The sequence below is a fragment of the Nycticebus coucang genome, chromosome 5, assembly GCF_027406575.1.
Source record: "Nycticebus coucang isolate mNycCou1 chromosome 5, mNycCou1.pri, whole genome shotgun sequence".
Classification (NCBI taxonomy): Eukaryota; Metazoa; Chordata; class Mammalia; order Primates; family Lorisidae; genus Nycticebus; species Nycticebus coucang.
Genome location: NC_069784.1, coordinates 130118190 through 130141448, shown reverse-complemented (window position 1 = coordinate 130141448; position 23259 = coordinate 130118190). Strand labels below are relative to the sequence as shown.

The 23259-nt window shown below is 46.5% G+C and overlaps 1 protein-coding gene across 1 annotated transcript in view; it reads right to left on the bottom strand.

The window, feature by feature from the left end:
* Nucleotides 1-23259, bottom strand: part of SCAF8 (SR-related CTD associated factor 8) — a 213820-nt gene that overhangs the window by 33741 nt on the left and 156820 nt on the right. The window lies entirely within an intron of this gene.

The following is a 23259-nucleotide window of genomic DNA, read 5'->3' as shown; positions in this document are numbered from 1 at the left end:
ATTTAAGGGTCAGTCCAAGAGAGAGCCAGATGTGGAAATCCAGAAAGACACGCAGGTTAATGGAGCAGCTCTTGGCACCAGGCCCTGAGCTCCCCTTGACGTGAAAGGTCTCATTCAGCTCTCTCAACTGCCCCAGGTTGCATGGGTTCTTCTCCATATCACAGGGCATCAAGACCCAGAGAGGCTGAGTTCTTTGGTTCAAATAATATTTATCTGAGCATATGCTACCTGCCAAGCACCAAGGTAGGTGCTGATCATACAAAGAAAAAAATAGACACACTCTGCCTTTTGAAGGCTTTAACTGGCTTCATTTAAAATTAGGTGTTTTCATCAGGGCACAGTGGCTCACACCTGTAATCCTAGCACTCTGGGAGGCCGAGGCAGGAGGATCACTTGAGCTCAGGAGTTCAAGACCAACCTGAACACAAGAGAGAGAGACACACACACACACCCAGTCTCTATTAAAAATAGAAAAATTAGCTGTTGTGGTGGTAGCTGCTTATAGTCCCAGCTACTGGGGAGGCTGAGGCAGGAGGATCTCTTGAACCCAGGAGTTTGAGGTGTTGTGAGCTAGATTGAGGCAAGGCACTCTAGCCTGGGTGATAGAGACTCTGTCTTAAATAAATAAAATGAAAAATGAAATAAAATTAGATGTTACCACTTAGTTTTTAGAAAAAAAGTTCCCAACATTATAGGTAACTTGAGACAAGGTAACTAAAGTGATTGTGTTGGCTGGTAAAATTTAAACACTTTTAAGCTTTACTTAAAGGTTCTTCATTAGATAAATTAGAAGAGTTTAGTGGAAGCATTTACAGCTTAAAAAAGAATGGGAAGAGGGCGGCGCCTGTGGCTCAGTGAGTAGGGCGCCAGCCCCATATGCCGAGGGTGGCGGGTTCAAACCCAGCCCCGGCCAAACAGCAACAAAAAAATAGCCGGGCTTTGTGGCGGGCGCCTGTAGTCCCAGCTGCTCGGGAGGCTGAGGCAAGAGAATCACGTAAGCCCAAGAGTTAGAGGTTGCTGTGAGCCGTGTGACGCCACGGCACTCTACCCGAGGGCGGTACAGTGAGACTCTGTCTCTACAAAAAAAAAAAAAAAAAAGAATGGGAAGATACAGTAAATATTTTCAAATGGGCAAGATTAAACATTCAGATCCAAGGATGCACATGTAGGTGATAAAACTATTTAAATTTAAAACACAAGAAAGTGATTACCATAAAAAGCAAGAAGAAGATGAGGGGGGTGGGGAGAACAGCTCCTGCAGCGGGGCACAGGCAGGGGGGCGGGGTGGGGCTCTGAATAGCCATAACATTCTGTTTCCCAGCTCGGCTTGGGTGGTGTTTCCCTAATGGCAGGTAATTCATTAGGCTATATGCTTGATTGTGTGGCTTTCTGAATTTGTGGGGTTTTTTTTTCCTTTTAAACTAAAGGAATTTATGCAAATCATTTGTTTGAACTAGGGAACTAACAATAGAATGATCAATGACTTAGTATTTCCAGGTCTAGTCGACCAAAAAGAATGAAGCAAAAGTCCACATTTTCTTCATCTGTCTAACAAGAGGCTGGACCCTGTGAGGGTCTGGGTGGCACAGCACAGGCTGTCGGACACTGGGCAGCCTCAGGTGCTCCGGCTCCTGCCTCAGAATGTGTTCAAAATGGCTTTGATGCCAAGTAAATCTAACCCACTGAGCCAACAGATGGAGTTTTTATTAGCTTTGGAACTACATTTCAAAACGTCTGATATCCAACACGCACAAGCTTTCAGCCTTATATCTTGCTTTTAGGTTTTAATCAAGTTCAGAACAGCTCAAAAGATTTCCTCTCCCAGGTAGATTCTCCCAAACAACAAACAGGGCCAGCAGTGCCATTTACTGAGGAGCACCTGGGTCTGGGCTCCTGGCCAGCACTGCCCATGGCTGCTACTGTACCTCCTGGCTCTGCTCCAGAGGCAACGAAAGGAAGCGTGCTGCAGAGGACACCACCCAGGGTCATATGATCCTAGCGCTGCAGAGCTCAACTTCACTTCTTCTGTAGCTAAACAAAAAACTTCACCCTTTTCTGTTTATTTGCACAGGGGACTGTTTAGTACAGCAGCACAAAGAGTGGGAGAAAGCCACCACCACGTGGGCTAGAAGGATTTCCAATCCCAATAAACACTCCCAAAGAGGGAGGAAGATGGTAAGCGATACATTTCCTCTCTAACATTCTTTAAAATAAATGCACAGCCTTCGAGGAGGTGGGTTGATGTATTTTCACTAGAATATGTGTGGAGACAAACCGATCTTTGGATGCTCCCTGCACTGTGTATGCCCAGGCCTCCCTCTAGATCATGTTTTGGCAACTGGATCCAAAGGGACTGAGATTGTCTACAACCACAGTTGTCTGGGCTCCTCCACAATCTACAGGGCTCCTGTCCCTCCCACTGGCCCTTGGCAGGGAAATATCTGGAAGAGGCTGTGCTCTGACACATTCTGCAGAGCTTTGTGCGTCCCCTCAACTGAGTCTTGGGCCACTGAGAAATGCCACGATGGTTTAGAAACCCCAGCCAGAGCAGGCCAAACCTAACTTCTGGGCCGTCACATTTTGGAGCCATTTCCCCTGAAGCATGTAAGCACAATCCACGAAAATTTTTTTTTTTGTTTGTTTGTTTTTTGTAGCCCTCGGTAGAGTGCCGTGGCCTCAGACAGCTCACAGCAACCTCCAACTCCTGGGCTTAAGTGATTCTCCTGTCTCAGCCTCCCAAGTAGCTGGGACTACAGGCGCCTGCCACAACGCCCGGCTATTTTTTGGTTGCAGTTTGGCCGGGGCCGGGTTTGAACCCGCCACCCTCGGTATATGGGGCCGGTGCCCCACCGACTGAGCCACAGGCGCCACCCAATCCACAAAAATTTTAAAACGACATACAAACATTGAGACGGAACATAATCCTATTTTCTTCATCCAATTCTATCCATCTATCCTTTCTAATGACAGAGTCCACGTGTCATCCTGCATGGCTCACTTTGAATGAGTCATAGAAACACCCAGCATCACGGCACAGGACACATTGCACACCACGAAGCCTTAAAACACAAGCACCAACAAGAAGCTTGATTCCGCCATCGTTGTCAGAAGGGGGAAGCAGAGCTTAGTCTCTCAAGTCCTTTAAAAGGAGAAAAACCCTATATTTTTAAATTTGCTGAGGTTAGACTTGTGAACTAAGATGTGATCAATTTTGGAGGATGTTTCATGGGCTGATGAGAAGAATGTGTATTCAGTTTTGTTAGAAATGTTGTGTCTCTATGATTTAATAAAAAAAAAAGGAGATAAACCTCTATCCCTTTTCAACACAAACAGACACTCCCACTCAACACACACCTAACACTAATGACCTGACCATAGGAGGCTTCCCATCAGATGATTAATTCTCTATAACAGGGGTCCTCAAACTACAGCCTGCAGGCCACATGCAGTGGTGCGAATTGTATTTGTTCCCATTTTGTTTTTTACTTCAAAATAAGATATGTGCAGTGTGCATAGGAATTTGTTCACAGTTGTTTTTTTTTTTTTAAACTATAGTCCGGCCCTCCAATGGTCTGAGGGACAGTGAATTGGCCCCCTGTTTAAAAAGTTTGAGGATGCCTGCTCTATAAAATTCCCATCCTAAACACCTTCTTTGTTGCTCAAAGCAACAGTCCATGAGCATGTTGAACTAAGGATAAGAGGGATATACGGCAGCTTTGTAGGGGTGGGAAGAGACCTACTGCTATTATTAGTACTGTCCCCTGAAAGTTGTGCAGTGCACAGCCTGTGCAACCCTGATTATACAAACTTATGACATCAGAATATACTCCATACTCATGTATTTAAATATTACATATGCTATAAAAGCAACATGCCTATTACATATCCTACACATGTAAATCTTTTTTTTTTTTTTTTTTTTTTGTAGAGACAGAGTCTCACTTTATAGCCCTCGGTAGAGTGCCGTGGCCTCACACAGCTCACAGCAACCTCCAACTCCTGGGCTTCAGCGATTCTCTTGCCTCAGCCTCCCGAGTAGCTGGAACTATAGCGCTCGCCACAAAGCCCGGCTATTTTTTGGTTGCAGTTCAGCCGGGGCCAGGTTTGAACCCGCCACCCTCGGTATATGGGGCCTGCGCCTTACCGACTGAGCCACAGGCGCCGCCCACATGTAAATCTTATTGGTCAGCAAATTCTTATTCAACTAATTTTCATTATTCTAAACAAACATCAATCAGTTAATTACATTTCATACCCAAGTGTTAGAATCTCTTTTCCTGGGCAGCATCTGTGGCTCAAGGAGTAGGGTGCCGGTCCCATATGCTGGAGGTGGTGGGTTCAAACCCAGCCCCGGCCCCAAAAAAAAAAAAAAAAGAATCTCTTTTCCTTTTCATCTTTGAGTATAAATCTACTTGAAAATCATACTTAGTTTCACTTGAGTCAACAGAGATCTCTGTCTCTCTTTAACCCATTGGTCACCAAAAATTAGGACTGGATTCTAATTCTGCCTTATAAATATCTCTCAAGCCTCTATCCTCTCAGGCCTTCTCGTGTCTCCTCCAAACCATTACAGTAGTTTTCTAACTATTCTTCCAACTTCCAGTTCCTCCCAAGCCAATCTGTCACATTATAGCCAGAATGACTTCCTAAAACACAGATAGGTTTAGGTCACTGCTTTGCTTTGGAACCTTTAATGACAATACATTGCCCAATGTAAGGCCAAACAGATCAACATGTTTTATGTTTTAGGACCTGTTTACAGTCCAGTAAATGTTCCAGTCTGGGCTAAAATGACTTCCAACACCAATCAACAGCCATTCAAGGAAAATCTATTGGGCCCTCATAAAATCACAACAGGATTCAGAAATATTCAAAAAAGCCAGCAAGAGCCACTTCCAGATCTCAGGGTGTGAACACTTTGGTAGAAATGTAAATAAATCATAATTGACCATGGTCAGTGTGATTTGGCCCCAACTGGGCACACCAGCCTCGTATCCAGGAAATTCCCATTCACTCGTTTTTCCTACATTTCAGCTACATTGCACTTTTAGTTCCCCCAGTGTGGCAGGTTCTTTGACACCTACACGTGTACTCAGAATACCCTTCCCTGGGTCACTGTCCAGTGTCCTCACACTCACCCTCCTCCTCTGCCCGGCAGTCCCCTTCCCTGCCACTCTTAGACATAATTGTTTGCTCCTTTATCACAGCTGCTCCAGGTCCCGGTGTCCATCTCCACTACAGTGCAAGTTCACACATTGTTCAAATCAACGTGCTTGCCACAGGTCGAGGGCAGCCCTTGTATTTTAATTAAGGCTTCCTGCCTTCCTTTATCCTTCTTTCCTCCCTCCCCTTCCTTTTCAAACAGACACTTACCTGTATGACTAGTAGATGTCATTTTTATATATTTGAATACATGATTAAAGCCTATTTTAAAAATTCCTTTCAATATAATGAAATTAATTTAACTTAATTTATCTGTTTTTAAAAATATGAGATAGAGTCTCACTGGGTTTCCCCAGGCTGGAGTACAGCAGCGTGATCACAACTCACTGCAACCTCAAACTGCTGGGCTCAAGTGATATTCCTGCCTAAACATCCCGAGTAGGTGAGATTACAGGTGCACCCACCACACTTGGCCAATTTTTAAAATTTTTGGTCAAGACAGGGTCTCGCTATGTTGCCCAGGTTGGGTCTTGAACTTCTGGCTCAAGCAATTCTCCTGCCTTGTCCCCCTCCCCCAAAGTGCTGGTAAAATTAATTTTAGAGGCATTAATTTTTCTATTTTGTGTAGAGATTTGGGTCTCATTCTTGCTCAGGTTGGTCTCCAAGTCCTGAACTCAAGCAATTCACTTGCCTTGGCCCCCCAAAGTGCTGGTAATATTAATTTTGGAGGCATTCATTTAAGCTTTATTTATCTGGCAAAAGAGAGTAAGACATAAAAGTTGCCCTTAAGAAATTCACAATCCAGGCCAGGCGCAGCAGCACACACCTGTAATCCCAGCACTTAGGGAGATCAAGACAGAGGATTGCTTGAGTTCAGGACTTGGAGACCAACCTGAGCAAGAATGAGACCCCCATCTCTACAAAAACAGAAAAATTAACCAGGCATGGTTGCCCATACCTGTAATCCCAGGTACTTGGGAGCCTGAGGCAGGAGGATCACTTGAGGCCAGGAGTTTGAGGCTGCAGTGAGCTGGATGACACCACCACACTCTACCCTGGGTGACAGAGTGAGACCCTGTCTCAAAACAAACAAACAAACAAAAAAAAAATTCATAATCTAGTGGCTACATTTTAGTTGACTGATAGCTCTGCCATTTTCCCCAATGTAAGAGATTTCAATCCATAGATATTTATTATGGAAGAACTCAAATAAATAAAATAAAATGAAGAACTGATCAACTCAATTCAGTAATTAATTAGTTGAATAATAAGTGCACAACTCTCTCTAGGCCATACCTTTCCTGAGAAAGATGACTGCCTCGAAGCCCAAACAGTAGAGAAACAGACTAGAGTGTGATTGTCTGCAGGTTAGCTCCTATACAAATTCCCCAAGAGAAGGAGAAAGATCCCAAGGCACTGAAGGAGGGTGCAAACATCTGTCACTGATGCAGCCACCATGCAGACGTGCTGAGGCTGCAGGTAGGTACAAACTGCCAAAGCTCCCCTTCGCCAAAGATGGAGTATGGTGGGGTCTGGTTTCTTCCCCAGCACCTGGGACCATCCACCCTGTGACAGGCGGTCCCAGAGACCCGACTCCCCTTTCTATGGAGACTGGAGGAGAACCCCGTGAGCTGGCAGCCCCACCCCTCCCTCACTAGACACGCTTCCTGGCGCACCCACCCCACCCCTGGAGATGGTCTGAGATGACGTAGGATGGTATCACGTCGCTCTCACACTAAACTCCATCCTCTCTCTGGAAGATTGCAGGGCCTGCAGCCTGGACAGGTTTTGTTTCAAACTTCTTTAAGCCAAACCTCATGAAGTCAGCCCAGGGGGGAGGGGGAGAGAGGTGCATCTTCATTTCTCAAGAGAAAGCTGAGATTCAGAGCTGCTCCCCCCAGAGACATTCAATCAGTAAAAGCCATTCCAGTAAGTCATGAAGAAAACCAGAGCTGTGCCGCCAAGGTTTGAGGGCAGCACATTCCGGCCTGGCGGTTCCTCCCTCTGCTCAGCCAAGGCTTTGCTCTGAGAACGGGAATCGCCAACCCAGGATCTAAGCAAAGTTTGCTTCCCATTTCTTTTCTTGCATAAAGTAAACAGCATCGCTTTTGAAATCATTATGTAACATTAAGTTCAGAGAAGCAAGAAGCGCAGCCTCATAAAGTCTGGTTAGAGGGAAAAAGAAAGTTTCGAAGCTACCCATCTGCCACGTCCCACCCCCACCACCTTTCCAACAGGAGGCCGTTTTTGCCTAGGGAGCGATTTTGTCTCAGAGACAGCCCTGTACTTGGGAAGGAAGAATGTGCGTAACAAGGTGCAAGCCTCAGCATAAGTTTCAACTTCAAAAGGGGGATAATCACCGTCTCTGTAAATCCTGCCCTTCCAGATAAACAACTGGGTTCCCAGGTTTAAGACAAGTTCTGTCCCCTCCCCAGGGTCCCCCAAACCACACATTCCTTCCACCATCCCTGGCAGTCATTTGCATATATCCCAACCTAAACCGGGGCCACTTACAAAAGGGCTTGTGTTTACCTTTATTCTATTTAATTCCAGCGCTTTCTTCCAGCTATCCAATCTGTATGTAATTAAAACCATATTTCAGCAAACGTTGAATGGTATGAAAAGTTTTACCACATGTATACAATTGACTAGCTGTAGAATTTGGCATGTCTGCAATGATCCCATAAAAGAGGGGCGGGCCTGGCTTATTTTGGGTTGTACGTTATATGCTTTGGATCAGTTCTGTTTTTTACTTGTACTAATGCTGTCTGTGACGCATTAGTACAACTCTTAACTCTTTGTCAACAGTCACTAAGTCGTGTTCTTGCATTTCAACCATGAGGACCACTGTAATCAAAAACCCTAGGTCACAAATGATTTGTCTAGTGGAGGAAGGCTGCTTTAAGAATTTTCCATTTTTCTAAAGCAAAATTACCCTTTCCAGTCTTGACAGACAAAGGCTGAACAGATACTATCAGCGCCTTCAGGATCAAGTTGAACTACACGGAGAAAATACACTCATTGCTCCCAAATACAAAGGGCCGAGGGCACTCCTTGATGCTGGAAAGAGGTAATTTTAGGACAAAAAGAGGAAGTACTGTACTACCATAGATAATAAAAATTTGAAACGTATGTCCCAAGAGGTAGCAGATAAAATATAAACAGATTCAAGAAGGAGTTAGCAAAGGTCATGCTGACAGATCCACCTTTGAGGAACATTCCCAACATTCTGAGACACAGAAGGGAGCAAAAACATAGCTCTCCACCTTATCACAATCTCCACCCCACCCACCTCTCCCACACAACAATAAAAACAAAAAAATGAAGACATTGTCAGAGAAAGCATGCAAGCTGGGCTAGGCCTTCCTCTCTGGGTCAAGATGATAGGATTTGTAGATATTTTAGCTATGAAGTTGCAATGTTGCTTTAAAGACCTTCTTCAATATAGACTTCAGAATGAGTTGAAGTCGCTCTCAACATGTGACATGAAGCAACATATGTTCTTAATCTGTGGGTTTAAAATTGTTTTAGAATTACATCAATGAGACATGTCCTCAAAGGGAAAATCAGGCTACCAACCCCAAACACCAGCGTATAAGAGCAGGGAAGAATACCACTACTTTCTAGCTTGGTATCTTACAACAAATCGGTTATAACAATTCCTTGAAAAGGAACTTTGATCAAGAGCTTAAAAAAAAAAAAAAAAAAAGTTTTGGGAATGAGAGGGTATTAGTTTCTTGCTAGAGGCCAGAGCCCTGCTCAGCTGATCCGAGGCAAAGGTGCCCAGGTCTCCTGGGAAAGGAGTTCCCCTCATCTCCTTCATCAGATTACCAGAGCTCAAACACTAGGTTCTTGGTACTCAATGTTGAGTTACAGAATGTTAAGATTAGAAAACTGCCAATAGGCTCGGCGCCTGTGGCTCAAGCAGCTAAGGCACCAGCTACATACACCTGAGCTGGCGGGTTTGAATCCAGCCCGGGCCCGCCAATGATGGCTGCAACCAAAAAATAGCCGGGCATTGTGGCAGGCGCCTGTAATCCCAGCTACTTGGGAGGCAGAGGCAGGAGAATCGCCTGAGCCCAGGAGTTGGAGGTTGCTGTGACTTGTGATTCCATGGCACTCTACCCAGGGTGACAGCTTGAGGCTCTGTCTTAAAAAAAAAAAAAAAAAAGAAAACTGCCAATAGAACCTAAAGAATTAATCCCTGAAAGAGGGATGGTATCATGACATAAATTTTGTCTTTAATCTTGGGTACCTGATAAATAAGGAAAACCATGACCGCTCACTGGTCAAGTGAAGAAGAGACAAAGGAAAACAGGACGATGCTGCGGTAGGGATGACACACGGGGTGAGGGAAGGAGAAACAGGTTATGAGAAGGGATAACTAAGTGGAAAGAAAAGTTCCAGATGGTAACCAAGACTGTCTGACAACGGTGCTGCCATCTACAAAACCTGTCCCTTGTCCTGCATCATACTTACACGACATCATAAGGCAGGAAGGGAGTACTGATCTCCCCAGTCCACAGATGAGAAGCCTGAGGCCCAGAAGAGACGCCTGTGCCCACCGCCTCGACTTTGAGTTTTATGGTATTTTCCCCCATGAAAGTGTCATGATTTCCAACTCCTTAAATAATTTGAAGGAAAAAAAAAAACAGAAAAAAGTTTTTCCCCCTTTCCCCTTTTCCTACATCTATTATATAAAAATAAATATCACCCCTATAATCCTGGTACTCTGTCTGGGAAGCCAAGGCAGGTGCATTGCTTGAGCTCAGGAGTTCAAGACCAGTCTGAGCAAAAGTGAGACTGTCTCTAAAAAAAAAAAAGCCAGGCATGGTGGTGCATGCCTGTAGTCCCAGCTTCTTGGGAGGGTGAGGCAAGGGGCTCGCTTGTGCCCAAGGGTTTGAGGTTGCTGTGAGCTATGAGACCAACACGCTCTACTGAGGGTGACAAAATAAGACTGTCTAAAAAAAAAAGGCTAAGCTGGCATGATGGTAAACACCTGCAATCCCAACTACTCAGAAGGCTGAGATAAAAGGACCCCGTAAGTCCAGGAGCTCAAGGCCAGCCTGTGCAACAGAGCAAGATCCCATCACTTTGAAAAATAAATAAATAAACAAACAAACAGGTTCTGAACGTTCTTCTCCCCTTTGGAAGATGTAATTAAACAATTAGGAGAATTAGGAGAGCAGTAACTAATGTAGATTAAGGGTACCCACCGTTCCCATCCCCCCATTCATTACCTAACCAGTAACACACGTTAGGAACAAATGGTGGAGCCTTTCAAGAGGCTGCAGTAAAATATTCTTTCAGGTTCTTTTTCTTTCACTAAAGACAAAGCAGAAGAATGGTAAACTCTATTTGAGGACCTGCCACTGGGACCAGAGAGAATTTAAAGGGCACCCAAAGTTTTCTGTGGCATGAGGTAGAGTTACCAACCTCGCCGAGGAAAACAGATGGACAGAATAATAGATGTAAAATGTACTGTGTAGAGGAAACCAATACTGTGCCTATCACAGTCTGGATTCCAAAGATAAAAGAATGGACTTGGGAAGGCAGGTGGGTGGAATGACTCGGCCTGAGTACTTGGTCTTTCCCCTTCTCTACTGACCAGTCCCTATTGTTTTCCTGACTTTCTGCTGCTCCAGGTAGGATTTTATGTCGTGTATGTTACTGGTCTAAAGATGAAAGCCTATTGAAAGCCAGCCTCCTATTTGTTCTGTGATTTTCAACCAGTGTGCTGCGAGAATTTTTTTTTTTTTTTGTCCGGGGCTGGGTTTGAACCTGCCACCTTTAGGCATATGGGGCTGGCGCCCTACTCCTTTGAGCTACACGCACCGCCCTGTGAGAATTTTTAAAGATCATTAATTAAATTATTTTCCAAAGAAGTTCAAAGCACAGCAAGTACATTCTTTTCTTTACTCTTTTTTTTTTTGATCAGCATAATTTAAGTATGCTGTGGAAGTTTATAGATTCAAGTGCTCTGTGAGATTAAAAAAAAAAAAAAAGCCTGAAAAACACTATTTTAGGATTTCTTCTTGCCTAATAAAATGTGGTATTTCAATACCAGGTATTTCTTCCCAACCACCAGATATGTGCAATTTCTTTAATTTGGTTTCTTGGTTCAACTTAAGCTTGTATGTTCTCCCCCACCACCCTCCCTTCAGGATTAAGTTGAATTGGACAACAGCAGATCTATTTTCTATGGACACATCATTTAGAAAAAAAGGAAATAAGGCTTAAATTGAACTAAGAAAACCTTAATTTAGAAGTAAGAATGAGGCACGGCACCTGCAGCTCAAGCAGCTAAGGCACCAGCCACATACACCAGAGTTAATGGGTTCGATTCCAACCCGGGCCTGCCAAACAATGACAACTACAACCAAAAAATAGGCGGGCGTTGTGGCAGGCGCCTGTAGTCCCAGTTACTCAGGAGGCTGAGGCAAAAGAATTGCTTAAGCCCAGGAGTTGGAGGTTGCTGTGAGCTGTGACGCCATAGCACTCTATCCAGGGCGATAGCTTGAGGCTCTGTCTCAAAAAAAAAAAAAAAAGAATGAATGGCCAGTTGACCCTGGCTAAGATCAAGTGTAGAAATAAGAATTATTGTCCAAACAGTCCAGAGGGTTCAGTCTCCATAACCACGTGTCCCAAAAAAGACACAGAAGTGTCAGATACTTTAACTGTTTCATATTATACTGGCAAGTGCCCACAGTGTTGGAATCCATCATTTTCTCAGACCTGAAAAAATCTTAAATCCTATCAGCTTAGGAAATTGAAAGATTCCCTTCTTAGGAGATGGTTAGGCTGAGGATTGATAAGTGATAGGGTGAGAGAGGAGTCTGCCTAGAGCCAGGAGGATGGGGCTGGTCCTTGTGTTTCCATAATCTTATTAGGCAGCTCCTAGCAGAATTTAGCCTGGTCTTGAAGTGGATGGCTGGAAGATAATGGGTCTTTGATTTTAAGTGTCACTTAACTAAATGGGCAAAACTCTAATCCCAGAGCTCAAGGACTCATCAGCATAATCAAACACTGAACACCAGGACCCCTGAAGGAGCCGCCTTCCCTGACAGCCTGGTGTCTAGTGAACAGTTGTTACAAAGTGCTCCTTGGAGGTAGGGGCCTTTTTGGAGTGGCAGCAATTTACTCTGTTCTCTAGAAACTCATCCCGTGTAGAGAACAGGGCTAATCTCAAGTGTTTGAGTGAAGAGGAATTACCCCGCAGCTCGCTTGCCAAGGTAAAGACCAGGTTCACTCCTGGAATAATTGGAGTAATTGTAATGAATCTCGAGATGACTTTTGGGTAACAAAGGATGCTGAGACAGCTGCTTCTTCATTAGCCAGGAAAATTAAATAGAGACCTATTGTGAGCAGAGCACCCATTGGCTGATACCAGCTGGGGGAGAAGGGAGCTACATGAACAGATATGATTTTTTTTTCTACTTGTTCCATCAACTACTGACAGAGGGATGCTAAAATCTCCAGCTACGTTTATGGGTTTGTGTATTATGCTCTTAAATTCTGTCAATATTCCTTTATGTATATTAAGCTTTATTACTGGGTGTATACAGTTTTATGAACGTTGTATGTTCCTGGAAAATTGCCCCTTTTAACTCAAGCAATGTTTATTATCCTGAAGTCTATTTTATTGCATATTAATATGGCCACCCCAACTTTCCAAAGCACACTGTTTACATGACATACTTCCTCTTTTTACTTTCGATCTATCTGTATTTATATATAAAGGCAGTATACAGTTGGATTTTTCTTTCTTCTCATCTAATATCTCTGCCTTTAAATCGGAGTGTTTAATCCATTTGCACTGAATGTTCATCATTGCTGCGGCTGGGTCTGAGTCTGCCACTCTGATTTGTTTTCTGTTTGTCCCATCAGTTTTGTGTTTTTTTTAATTTCTCTGTTGCTCCTTTCTTATTTTTTTCTGGATTAACTAAATATTATTTAGAATTCTATCCTCCTTTTTCTTCTGCCTTTTTAGCTGGGTCTCTGCAATTTTTTTTTTTTTTTTCAGAAGAGCTAATATGATTTTTAAAAGAAGGACAATCAACATGTTAAGTGAGGTAATGGAGTATTGGGGAGAGCTGACAATCCCCCCGCCTCTGAGTCCCACCAAGCCTTCAACAATAGGGAAAACCCGTTCTCCCTGCCTTCTAAACAGTAAAAGAATTAGAGGTTTTCCTTTAAGTAATCTTTACAGAAATCTAAATCAATCCCTGGACCTTCACAGCTTCCATCCTTAGAACTCAGATTTCTGTACACCTCTTATTGTTTCCTCACAACTCTTCCAGGAAATTCCTCTCTACTCAAATAGGATTGGAAAATCTGTTCATTGAAAATATGCTCCAGGGCAGCGCCTGTGGCTCAGCGGGTAGGGCGCCGGCCCCATATGCCGAGGGTGGCGGGTTCAAACCCAGCCCCGGCCAAACTGCAACAAAAAAATAGCCGGGCGTTGTGGCGGGTGCCTGTAGTCCCAGCTACTCGGGAGGCTGAGGCAGGAGAATCACGTAAGCCCAAGGATTTGGAGGTTGCTGTGAGCTGTGTGAGGCCACGGCACTCTACCGAGGGCGATAAAGTGAGACTCTGTCTCTACAAAAAAAAAAAAAAAAAAGAAAAAAGAAAATATGCTCCAAAAACAAAGTCTGAGGCCTGGAGAGACGAAAACACATCTCAGGCTGGCAAGGGGCTCCCTCTTGAGGTCGGCTTTATAAAAATGTTGAATACTGCATTTTACATGAATTAATTGCAACAGTTCCAGCATGAGGACCTAATAAAATTAATCCAGAAGATGCCCTGGCTAAATTATGGATATAAATAACTTATTAGAAATCAATTTTAGGGCGGCGCCTGTAGCTCAGTGAGTAGGGCGCCGGCCCCATATGCCGAGGGTGGCGGGTTCAAACCCAGCCCCGGCCAAACAGCAACAAAAAAATAGCCGGGCGTTGTGGCGGGCGCCTGTAGTCCCAGCTGCTTGGGAGGCTGAAGCAAGAGAATCGCGTAAGCCCAGGAGTTAGAGGTTGCTGTGAGCCGTGTGACGCCACGGCACTCTACCCGAGGGCGGTACAGTGAGACTCTGTCTCTACAAAAAAAAAGAAATCAATTTTAACTCCAGAAAGCCAAGGTAAACTCTAGCAGGAAAACAAAAACAAGAACAAAAATACACAAAACACAATGTCTCCCCAAACGGATCCCTTAAATATAAAGTAATTAGAAACTAGAAATACTCTAACATTCAGAGAGAGAAACATGATTCCAGAGTTTTGGTGCTCCTGTTAGTTTTAAATATTAGTTTTTATCTTAAACAAAAAAAGGCCTGTTTTCCACAGAGAGATGAGGGTACGGATATATTAATTAACATGGTTAAGAGAAAGACTCTGGTCACAGGGTTCAGGAATTCAGGGGTGGGGAACCTGCTGCCTCAAGGCACCAAGGCCTTCCAGGTCCCCAAGTGTGATCACGATCAAATCCAAACTTTCCTGAACAAATCCTCTTATTAAACTTTACATGTATTTTTTTTGCAGTTTTTGGCCAGGGCTGGGTTTGAACCCGCCACTTCCGGTATATGGGGTTGGCGCCCTACTCTTTGAGCCACAGGCACCGCCCACTTTACATGTTTAGAAATTGATTCTGCCACTTGGCTTTGTGTGCTCTAGGGGAAGTTTGGGGGTTTGTTTGTTTGTTTTCTTTTTCTGAGACCAGGACTCTCTCTGTCACCAAGGCTGGAACACAGTGGTGTCAGCATAGCCCACAGCAACCTCAAACTCCTGGGCTCAAAGCATCTTCCTGCCTCAATCTCCTGAGGAACTGGGACTACGGGAGCCCTCCAAGATGCCAGGCTAAGTTTGTTTTTATTTTTTTTATTTTTATAGAGACAGGGTCTTGCTATTACCCAGGCTAGTCTCCAATTTCTGGGTTCATCCTCCCAACTTGGCCTCCCAGAGTTCTAGGATTACAGGCCTGAGTCACCATGCCTGGCTGTAATGAGGTTGCAAACACTCTTAAGTCATGTGCATGAAGGGGGGTGATAAGAGAATCTATTCTGGAGGATTATGGAGAGAATTAAGAAATTAAAATGCACATAAAGCCCTTAGCATAAGGCTCAAGTCCTTCTGAGTGCCAAAGGGTATTAATATTATCTATATTTATAAGACTCTTTGATGAGGGGCAGGACACCATTTTTTTTTTAATCAACAAATCAGCTTTTTTGTGTCTCTGGTTATTATACCCTTTCAACTTTAGCTTAGGAAGACAAAAATGTCCTTTTTTAGATTTTTTTTTTTACTATAATTTAAGAGATCATCTGCCAAATCAAAAACAACAGCAAATTTTGTTAAGGTGGTGTGCACATGATACTTGAACCCACACAGACAATTCGGGGGAGAACCAGTTAAGTTATCACTTGCCCGATTTTCACAGTGTAGCCAAACATACTGGTAGTTACCGCTTTGGTATCTCTGCCTGGAGCTGGGGCGAGGCTGCCTTTCTGACTCAACACTGGAGATGTGGAAGGGCCATTTTCTGTTGGGATTTGTGATCTCGTTCCAAACTCCCTCTAACTCCCAGCCTGGCATCAGAATAGAGGTAATGCTCACTCTTCTGTTAAGTGCAGCCCCTGATGGGCCGTAGTGGTGAACCTCTTGGGTCAACGTATCGCCTTCTGTTTGTTTCACTGGCGTGTTTACTTGTTTGTGGTCTCCAACTCTGCCTTCCATTCTCAAACAGCAAATAAAGCTCGGAAACCGACTGGGAAGTCTGCGAGATTCAAACAATGTTGGAGAAACAAGAAAGAGAAAGAGGCTGGAAGATGACCTGTTTCCAACAGATCAAATGGTAGGTGTTGGAAAAACTCCCAAAAGGAAGGAGCCCCCCGCGTAGGAAAGTGGAGGCAATGGCAAGACTGGAGAGAGACTTGGAAGTAAAACAAGATGGGGAGTTAGGCACCTTCTGGAAGTTCTGTCTGCCCACACAGTTAAGTGGTTGGTACGGTACAAACCATAACCTGTATATTCAGACAAGCCTGTGTTGGAGTAGAGGGTGAAGTCTGCACAGGGTTCTAAGATAACATGAGGTTTCTGTGATAAAGTAAGATACCCCAGGCTTGACACAAGCACCTGCTGTGCCCTTGCACCAGGGGGCAGGGGAATTATTTTTTCTTCTTTGCCATTAGGAGTGCCTGGGTAGGGAGAAAGTGAGAAACAACGCTCTAAAACATCGGAAGAAACCTCCTGTCCCAGGGATGTGGCTCTGTGAAATCTCTTTCAGGCTCACCCACTGACCTTTCAAAGTGCTTCTGAGGCCAGGCACGGTGGCTCACAGCTGTAATCCCAGCATTCTGGGAGGCCACGGCAGGAGAAATCACTTGAGCTCATGAGTTCAAGACCAGCCTGAGCAAGAGTGAGACCTCCATCCCTACTAAAAATAGAGAAATTAGGTTGGCGTTGTGGCAGGTGCCTGTAGTCCCAGCTACTTGGAAGGCTGGGGCAGGAGGATTGCTGGAGCCCAGGAGTCTGAGGTCACTGTGAACTAGGCTGAGGCCATAGCACTCTAGCCTGGGCAATATAGTGATAGTCTGTCTCAAAAAACCCCAGAAACAAACAAACAAACAAAAAGTGCCTTGATGGAAGAGTCTTCACCTGGGAGCAGGTCGGGGTATGAGGGGGGGATAAGCAGAAGCTTCCAGGGGGCACCAGATGTTGCTCCAACTGGGAAGCTCAATGCCCCTCATGTCCTCACTACAGGGCAGGCCACTGGGCCTTCTGCCAAGGGTGGCTCACCCAGCTTTAAAGGTGAGAAGGCTGACAGGTGGGGTGAAGCGCCATGCCCAGGTACAGGCTGGCCTTCTGGCCCCTGCTAAGGATGAACTATAGGAGGCCACAATGTGCATTTCCCACCTTCCTCTAGGGACTCAGGAGGGCCTGGGAAAGTCCCAAAGGTGAAAAGAGAAGCCACACTTCACAGTTCCCAATGGCCTCACCACAAAGGCTTTTCAAATCTTGATATGCCCTGGACATAAAACTTAGAAGGGGATGTGATGAGCAGGGAGCTTTTCCAGCCAGGAAGCCCTACTCCGCTAGCTCCTCCCTCCTCTGGCCTTCATGTTGGTGGACACCACTGTGTTCCCATCAGCATTGCTATGGCAATGTGTCCTGTGCATCCTGTGGCAATGCTGTCTGCGGTCCCCTGAGGAGAAGAGAGGATTTTGTGCAGGTTAAAAGGGACAACAGTCTGTAATTCAGAAGCACCAGCAGGGAAACGTTAAGTTTTATTTTTCTAAGTTAACTTTCAATAATCACAGCTCACACTCTAGGAAATAGGTAAATATCTTTATTCCCATTTTCTGAAGAGGAAACAGGCTCTGTAGATTACTAAGATCAGAGCGCTTCCTTTTGGGTTAGACTCCTTTTGAAGTAAGTGGAAATCTCTTTTGAGAGCAAAGATTTCAGACTGAGGGCCTCTTTCAACTTACAAGTTTTAGAAAACAACTGTTGTAAAAATTGGGGGTATAGTCTGGTACAGAAATAATCATGATCACAGAAGAACAGTCGGTCTCCCCAGGCTGCAATGCCAAGGGGGCTGAGCTGGGCAGCAGGGAAGACTGGGGGCGGGCGGGAGGGAAGTCGCAGAAGGCACCGTGGCTCCTCACCTGCAGGAGGAGGGAGAGTCAGCACAGTGCAGGGGAACTGGCTGGCTGATGACAAGGGCGTGAGAACGCGGCCCTCAGGGTACTATAATCACCTGCTGGAGCAGCTGCAGTCAGCAGTCAGAGATCTAGAAGCTTTCAGCCCACACCTTGAACCTGGAGATCACCAGGGCTGCCCAGGCAGAGAGGTACAAGAGGTCTAGCCAGTTCCTAATCGAACAGCTTCCATTTACTGAGCCATCCCCACGGCCCTAGCACCCCATTAGACTAACCCCTCAGGAACTTCCCTGCTTTTCCCCTTTGCCACCCCTGACCGGGGCACCCATGGGGCACCCTGCTTTATCACCCAGACAACCCCTGCAGGGCTCCCCTGGCCTTGATGACTGCTTCCTCTGTCTCAGAAAATGGTGCCCTGCCCACCCAGTGGGAAATCCATGGGTCACCTTTGACTCTGCCGTGCCCAGCCCTCAGCAAGTTCTCCTGAGGCTCTCTCCAAAAACACCCACCCTCTTCTCCCATTTCTCCCTCTGCCTCTTCCTCCTGGCGCAGCTCCTGGGCTGACAGGGAGAGCCTGCTCCCTTCCATCTTTTTCCTGCAGCAGCATAAGTGACGGGATCAGAACAAGAATGTTCTCTCGTTAAAATCCCACGGGGCTGCCCATCCCACCCACAGATGAGCCCAGACTTCCGGTCCCAGGCAAAGAGGCACCTCACCAGAGACACTTTTTCTTGGCACACCGCTTATTCCCCCTCACGCACCCCTGCAATATTCTGCCCTCAGCCTCTTCCACGTTTGCATCATTGCACTTACTATAACCTGAAATCATCCGTTTCTTTACCACTTGCTGTATCAGGACATACAAAATACGCATGTTGCTCGTGCATCAGAATGTAGGTCCCAGGAAGGGTCTGCGCTTTTCTGTTCATGACTATACCCCAGGTCCTCAGCGGAGTTTTGCTGAAGGCTGAAGAAATGACCCACACGGTACTGGCATGTTGTCCTGGCCCCTCCTGCCACTCCACAGGCCTCTTTTAACTCTCGACTTTTCAACTCTCTTGCTTGTAGTGGAAACTCTCCCACCTGAAGCCCTCCTTCCAGAGGAGGAGGGAGCTGTCCTACGGGGTACCTTTGGCTCCCAGCTCCCGACTCCCTGGCACCTCTCTCAGGAACTGCAGCGTCCAGAGCCCAAGGTGGGATTCCTGGCCACACGTCTGCCCAGCCAAGCAGCTTCAGCTAAGTTACCAGCAGTCCCCAGGTGGGAAGCTCAAGGGTGACAAAGGGCATCCCTGAGCCCTTGGGCTTGGCCATTTTGTGTCAACAACTCATTCATCATTTTCTTTCTTAGACTGCCCAGGTGCCATGGATCTCAAAGAGGAGGCGGATAGTCGTGGTTGGGACCGCCCTCCAGCGCCTGGCCTGGCTGGCTCCAAGCCAGGGGAGCACACCCCTCCACCTGTGTTCCTGTCCTTCCCCGGGGTCTGCCTGGGTGATCCTGGGCGGGCAGGTAGGCAGACAGGTGGGGGGGGGCAGGTACACAGATGGGCTTAGCTACAGCCCCAGCACTTCAATCAGCCATGACTTTGGGCAGCTGACCCTCCCCCTTTCTGAATTCCACCCGCAGATGAGAGAGAATACTTCACAGATGTGTCGTAAGTAAGAAACTGCGTCAGATTCCTTCTGTGTGTGCGTCACTAGGCACAGGTGAGGGGGGAAGGGATGAAGCGCCTCCCTTGATAGGAAAAATCCTGGTGCCCCGAGCCTACTTCTCCACGAGGCTGATCTCTGTCAGGGCCAGTTTCCCTAAGTGGCCCCACAACCCCCTCCCCACCAGCTGGCTACTCTCCAGGGGACACGGGATAGGGAACCAACCAGCTGGCATTCAACCCAAGGAACTTCATTCTGCTTTTGTGGACACACTTTTTAAACTAGTCAAGGCCATATGGATTTTTATGAAGGTCTTCTGGAGGATCAGCCAGCTCACTGTGCCAGGGTCCCTCTGAACTTGATGAGCAGCCTCAATTGCTGCACCCAGACCACTGGTGGACCCGGGGCCCAGGCTTTGGTTGGTGACCTCGTGAGCCTCGGCTCCCAGGAAAGTGCTGACATTAAATTAGCAGGCACCTTTACTCAGGTCTGATATTACAAACTGCCTCTGCCCTCCCACACAAGCATGTAGCTTCTCTGAAGATGGTGGGACCTCATCAGCTGGCAAGAGAACGGCCACTAGCTTGTGCGAGGAAGACTCTGGGCTGCTGACCCATCTGACTCTGAGCACTCCCAGGCCACGAGCCACTTGTCCCCCATCTCATCCCACGTCCCTCTTGCCAAACATTTCTCTACACACTGGGATGAGGAATATGAGAGGAAAACGCGAAATGTAAATCACATTCCAACATTTTTATCTTGACCGAGAGCAAGCTTTTCAACGTCCTCTAAGGATTAGAAATACCCGTGTTCATTCAGTCCCTAACACAGGAGCGGGCACTGCTCAGTGGAAGGAGAGGGAAGACGGCGGCTCCTCCTGGTAAGAAGCGCTGCCCGGCGTGTGAGACGCACGTTTGCTTCCTGACAGCTCTGCTGAGTGAAGCAGGCCCAGGGCAGAAAGGGCAAGAAAACAAAGAGCAGGCCTTCGCCCAACGTTCTCTGGGAACATTCCAGCAGCTGAGCCTGCAGTGACATCATTTGCCTCTTGTCTTGTCACGGCCTTGGTAACACGTGGCTGGACTGGAAAGACCAGGGGCAGCTGGGCTGCCGTGACCCTAAGACATCCAGGCAATGGCTTGAAACAGTCACTCTGGCTCCCTCATGGCTGTCTCAAGAGGCACACTGAGCCTCTCGTCTGGGCCGGCAGGGTCCCCTCCACATCCTGGTTCAAGTCGGGGGTCCTGGCAACTAGGCAGCATCTGGTCCCTGAAGACCAAGACCCCTGGGGACTTTTAAAGTATTAAGACTAAGGTACTTTGAGCTCTCATGCCCCCTTTCAACTCCGCATCTCAAAGTTCCTTGTACGTAAGAGAAAATTATTAAAGCTCCCAAAAGGAAGATTCACCACCAGCCCAGTGGCAGGAGCGCGCCCTGTTGAGTCATCCACCTTGCTGCCATTTGTCTCTGGATTCTGCCCCAAGTTGTATTTTGGTTAAATACATCAGGGACCACAGTTGACCTCTGAAATCCAAAGCTACTCTGATAAAAACTTGATTATCCCTGATACCTATCTCTTTTTTTAATGGATCTCTAATTACTATACAAATGGAATTTGAAAATAATGATAATTTAGGGAAACAGATGAAATAAAAAGCAATTCATTTCCTGAGATTTTTTTTTTTTTTTTTTAACCAGGGCTGGGTATGAACCTGCCACCTCTGGTATATGGGGCTGGTGCCCTACTCCTTTGAGCCACAGGCGCCACCCCATTTCCTGAGATTTTGATGAGACATTTTCCTTTACTGGAAAACTTTCTCCACTCTGGCCCTTTCCCAGTTGAATTTTAGTCAGTAATTCCCTTCTCCATCAAATACTTCTTTAGCCCTCCCCATGTGTGAAGAGCACTGAATGGGACGCAAAAATCAAACCCATGTTTCGTCCCTGTGACGGTCAAGGTAAGAGGCCACAAAAGCACTGCAGGGAAATAATTCTGAACAGAGACCCGAAAGGATGACCCATCCCCTGAGCAACACCCTAGCTGCACTGTTACAGCTGCTGCTACAAATAATGGCATTTACCAAAACCCCTTCTGTCACAGGCAATGAGCTGACCAAGTGACACACAGTCATCTGATTTAGTTCTCCCAACAATCCCGTGAGGGAGGCATGATCATTCTCCCCACTTCAGAGATGTGAAATCGGCTTAAGAAGTTTCAATACTATGCCATGGCCACAGAGCTGGTAGGTGGGAGAGACGGACTGGGGACCCACATCTGATGACACCGAAGCCAGGCTCTTCCCCACTTGTCTTACAAATGCTCGAATAGCACGAGCCTCCCCAGAAATGCACGTAACTCTTGACTGAGCAGCTCCCACCAACTCAGCACAGCCTCCTTGCAAAGCTGAACTCCAAGCTCTGGATTTCAAATGTTCTCGGGGCAGTGGGGAAAAAGCCAGTGACACTAGCATACCACAAACCACTGAGACTGACCCACCTGTGCCAAACAGCCAATTTAACTCAGTTCCTCTTTAATGTTTTCAATTAATCAACCACGGCTTACTTCCCAGCCCCTTCTGATCTCTACTCAAACAAATGCCTGTCTTCCCTGACCACTAGATATAAAAATCTCACCAGTGGGCTGCCCACCCCTTTCCATTCTCACCCTGCCCCTCTTTCTTTTTTTTCTATTTTTATTGCAGTTTGGCCGGGGCCAGGTTTGAAGCCACAGGTGCCGCCCTTTTTTCTACATTTACAGTCTCATTCTGCCAGCAAGGCTAGAGTGCCCTAGCATAGCTCGCAGCAACCTCAAACTCCTGGGCTCAAAAATCCTTCTGCCTCAGCCTCCCAAGTAGCTAGGACTATAGGTTTCTGCTACAAGGACCAGCTAATTCTTCTATTTTTAGTAGAGACAGGGTCTCATTCTTGCTGAGACTGGTGTCTCCAACTCCTGAGCTCAAGCGATCCTCCCACCTCAGCCTCCCAGAGTGCAAGGATTACACGCATAAGCCACCATGCCCGGCCCTTCCTCCTTCTTGCCAACAATCACGCCCAGCCAAGACATCTTATTGGTGCCCTGGTCCTTCTCCTCCCACTAGATGAAAGCCCTGGGAAAGCACTTGCTTTGCTCCGTATAGGGTTGTATTTCTGGTACTAGACGGTGCCTGGTCCACAGTAGATGTGGTCTATGAAATGAAAGGATACATCCATCAAAACCTTAAGATGGGCAAAATGCTGTGTGCAGGCTCGGAGGACAGTAGATGTGTAGTAGTACCAAGTTCATTGCCATGGCGCTCCTGTCCCTTCACAGTTGGACCATCGGCTCCTGTCACATCCCTCCCACGTGGGCTCTGCCCTCTCACCACGAGTGCCATGCTGTCCCTGCTCTGCATTTGTCCACTGCCCTGCCTGTGCCCTGGGGTTCCTGGGCCTTGGAGTCCCACTCAACCCCATCCACAGCCAAGGTGCAGCTTGAGTGCCAGCCCTTCCGTGAGTTCAGCCAGACCTCTCCTCTGCCTTCAAAAGAACGACTCTTCCCTCCACACTTTCTTGCTCCTCCTCTATTAAATCACTGATTTCACTTTGCCTTGTAGAAATTTGTTAGCTTCCCGACAACCTCCAACACAAGCTCCTGTGCCTTGATCACTTTATCATTCCCTTTGCCTGGTAGGTACGGAACAGAATGGATGCGTGACAGAGAGGGTGGTGCCAGCTTCCCAGGGTGGGGGATCAGTGAGCCAAGCTGGGAGCCACAGCAGGGAACTGACGGAGTCCATGAAATGGTTACTTCACCAAATTGCCTTTAA